Source organism: Triticum aestivum, unplaced genomic scaffold, assembly GCF_018294505.1.
Source record: "Triticum aestivum cultivar Chinese Spring unplaced genomic scaffold, IWGSC CS RefSeq v2.1 scaffold92084, whole genome shotgun sequence".
NCBI classification, from domain to species: domain Eukaryota; kingdom Viridiplantae; phylum Streptophyta; class Magnoliopsida; order Poales; family Poaceae; genus Triticum; species Triticum aestivum.
Genome location: NW_025237877.1, coordinates 522 through 4476, shown reverse-complemented (window position 1 = coordinate 4476; position 3955 = coordinate 522). Strand labels below are relative to the sequence as shown.

The window sequence follows — 3955 nt, the reverse complement described above, 5'->3', positions numbered from 1 at the left end:
CATCTTATGAACTTGAGCCCTACATATGTTTTGAACTATGCCATGCCAAATTTACAGGGGTGTATGCCATGTATTTTTGTGATCAATGTGGTGACTAGCACAAGCATGCATACTAGGGCTCGTGATGTTGCTGATTTCAGTCCCTGTTCTGCTGTTATTTTTATGCCATGTAAACTTGATGCTACAGAGAGATCCATGCATATTTTGAGATACTTTAGTAAGGATGTTTTGAACATATGGTTATGCTCTATCCATTCATGCCCCTGTTTGAAATTATGGATTAGTTTAGCATGTCATTTTCGTGCTCTACTTTTGCTACAAAATGTTTCTCGGCAGATTGTTTACATGTTATTCAATATTGCCAAGGTTGTTGTAGTTGATCCTTGCATGCTATGATGTTGTTCTTGCCATGTATAGGTTCTATGCCATGTCTTCTTGATGGATGTATGCTTATTTTATCATGAAATGCTCTGTAGTGAGTGCATCGAGCTCGCGAAGATGCCTTCATAATTCTGTCAATGTCATGCCCTGTTTGCTGAATCTGTTAACGAAACTTGCTATGCTTACATGCATGCCATCATTTCTTCTGATCCTTTTTGACTCATGGTCAGTAAGGGACTTTTGTTCCATGCTTTGAGTAGATTCATGTCATGCCTTATTTTGCTATTATAAGTTCCTGTAGCATGTTGATTGCTTGCTCTGAACATTGCTACCTGATATTGTTTATGCCATGTCAAACCTGATATCTTTTGCACTTTTCCCCTGCTTGTTTGAACCTGCTATGGTGTGATTTAGCCGTAGCTCAGTGTTCCTCTTTTGTCAAGCATCTCCTTTAGATCACTGCCATATGCTTTGTTTTTATGTTGGGGTGCTGTAGCATAGTTTCTTGTTGCATGCTAAGTAGCATCGTGCTGTTAATCGCAGATTTGTGTCATTCTTGTTTTGCTTGCCATTTGCAAACCGTGCATCCGATTCCGATGATCTTTATATCGATTTCAACCGAAATCATCTCATCTTTCCAGCGGCATACTTGGTTTGCCAAGTTGATGCCTTGCTCATCCTTTTTCCTCCCGGAGCATGCATACGCATTGCATATCACATCTCGCATATCATGACATATATTGCATCATGTTTCTTGTGCATTGCACCGTGATTTATTGTGGTACCTTTGCTTGTGTTCTTGCTTTGGTAGAGCCGGGAGATACGTGCACGAGGAACCTGTTGAGTACGCTAACGAGGATCAAGCCTTCGACAACTCTGAGAACTTTGCAGGCAAGATGACCATACCTTCGATATCACTTCTATCTTTGCATTGCTAGTTGCTCGCTCTATCGTTATGTTAGCTCTACATACCATTGTTTATCATGCCTCCCATATTGCCATGTCAAGCCTCTAACCACCCTGTCCTAGCAAACCTTTGTTTGGCTATGTCACCGCTTTTGCTCAGCCCCTCTTATAGCATTGCTAGTTGCAGGTGAAGATGAAGTTCGTTCCTTGTTGGAACATGGATATGTTGGGATATCACAATATCTCTTGTTTAATTGATGCACCTTATATACTTGGTAAAGGGTGGAAGGCTCAGCCTTATGCCTGGTGTCTTGTTCCACTCTTGCCGCCCTAGTTTCCGTCATACCGGTGTTATGTTCCTTGATTTTGCGTTCCTTACGCGGTTGGGTGATTTATGGGACCCCCTTGACAGTTCGCTTTGAATAAAACTCCTCCAGCAAGGCCCAACCTTGGTTTTACCATTTGCCACCTAAGCCTTTTCCCTTGGGAATTCGCGAGCCCGAGGGTCATCTTTATTTACCCCCCCCCCCCGGGCCAGTGCTCCTCTGAGTGTTGGTCCAAACTAGAGCCCTTTGCAGCGCCCCCTCAAGGAAACTTGAGGTCTGGTTTTAGTTGTACGGATTGCTCATCCGTTGTGCCCTGAGAACGAGATATGTGTAGCTCCTATCGGGATTTGTCGGCACAGTCGGGTGGTCTTGCTGGTCTTGTTTTACCATTGTCGAAATGTCTTGCGAACCGGGATTCCGAGACTGATCGGGTCTTTCCGGGAAAAGGTTTATCCTTCGTTGACCGTGAGAGCTTATGATGGGCTAAGTTGGGACACCCCTGCAGGGTATATTATCTTTCGAAAGCCATGCCCGTGGTTATGAGGCAGATGGGAATTTGTTAATATCTGGTTGTAGATAACTTGACACTTGACTTCATTAAAATGCATAAACCGTGTGTGTAGCCGTGATGGTCTCTTCTCGGCAGAGTCTGGGAAGTGAACACGGTTTGAGTTATGTATGACCGTAAGTAGTTTCAGGATCACTTCTTGATCGCTTCTAGCTTCTCGACCGATGCGTTGCTTCTCTTCTCGCTCTCACTTGTGTGTGCTAGCCATCATATATGCTTAGTGCTTGCTGCAGCTCCACCATATTACCCCTTTTCCTACCTATGAGCTTAAATAGTCTTGATCTCGCGGGTGTGAGATTGCTGAGTCCTCCTGACTCACAGATTCTACCAAAATAGATGCAGGTGCCGAGGATACCAGCGCAGATGGCGCGACCGAGCTCAAGTGGGAGTTTGATGAGGCCCTTGGTCGTTACTATGTTTCGTTTCCAGATGATCAGTAGAGGAGCCCAGTTAGGACGATCGGGGATCTAGCATTTGGGGTTGTCTTCTTTTCATTTGGATTTGACCGTAGCCGGTCTATGAGTGTATTTTGAATGATGTATGATCTTAATTATGTATTGTGTGAAGTGGCGATTGTAAGCCAGCTCTCTTTATCCCATTCTTGTTCATTACATGGGATTGTGTGAAGATGACCCTTCTTGCGACAAAACCACCATGCGGTTATGCCTCTAAGTCGTGCTTCGACACGTGGGAGATATAGCTGCATCGTGGGTGTTACAGGGCGTGATGAGCCAGAAATAGCAGATTGACCAATATGCGAAATAGACAAACCTGCACCATTGGCGACTTGCACTTGATCTTTGCCGTTGTGGCGTTCCTGGGTGGTGAGCCTGTCGAGGTCGACGGTCAGATGATCGGTGATGCCCTAGTCCATGTACCAGCTCGGATACTCGACGTCGCCGGAGCGCACGGCGTTGCCGGAACGCTCACGGTTGTCTTCAGGCTGATAGGCATGGTTGAAGCGGTTCCTGCAGTGCAGAGCATCATGGCCAAACTTAGAGCAGACCTGACACTTGATGTACTTGCCGCGACCACGCCCCTGGCCACGGCCGCGGCCTTGACCGCCTTGGCCTCCAGCTTGACCTCCGTGGCCGCCGTGCCCGCCATTGCGCTGGCCATCGGAGTTGCATGTTGTAGAGTTGGCGGAGGAGTGGAGCTCGTCCACGGACGCCTCCTGTTCCATGCGGAGCTTGGCGCTGACGAGGAACACGTAGAAGCTGCCAAGGCTGATCGGCTCCATGCGAGTGGTGATGGAGGCCACCAGAGGTTCAAATTCAGACCCAAGACCGGCCAGCATGTAGCCGAGGATCTCGTCATCGCCAAGAGGCTTGCCAATGGACGCCATAGCATCAGCAAAGCCCTTCATCTTGTTGAAGTATTCAGTAGCAGAGAGGTCCTTCTTCTTCAGGTTCGACAGCTGAAAACGCATCTGCATGAGACACGCCTTGTTCTGCAAGGAGAACATGTCATGGAGGGCCGCCCAGATGGCGGCGGAGGTGGTCATGAGCGTCATCTGACCGAGGACATCCTCCGTCATGGAGCCCAGCAGTGCAATGAGCACCAACTAGTCTCGCTGGTACCACTGAAGGAAGAGCAGGTTTGCCTCCTCCTTGGCATTGGCGCCAGTGCCGGTGGTGATGGTGTAGGACGGCGGCTGCATCGAGCCATCGACGTAGCCGAAGAGGCCATGGGAGTGGAGCACCGGGACAACCTGCGTCTTCCAGAGGAGAAAGTTGTCCCTTGTCAGGCGGATGGTGATGAGATTGCCGATCGA

The 3955-nt window shown here is 48.0% G+C and overlaps 1 pseudogene; it reads right to left on the bottom strand.

The window, feature by feature from the left end:
• Positions 1 to 3369: 3369 nt before the first annotated feature.
• Positions 3370 to 3508, bottom strand: LOC123176583 (uncharacterized; annotated as a pseudogene).
• Between the last annotated feature and the right edge of the window lie 447 nt (positions 3509 to 3955).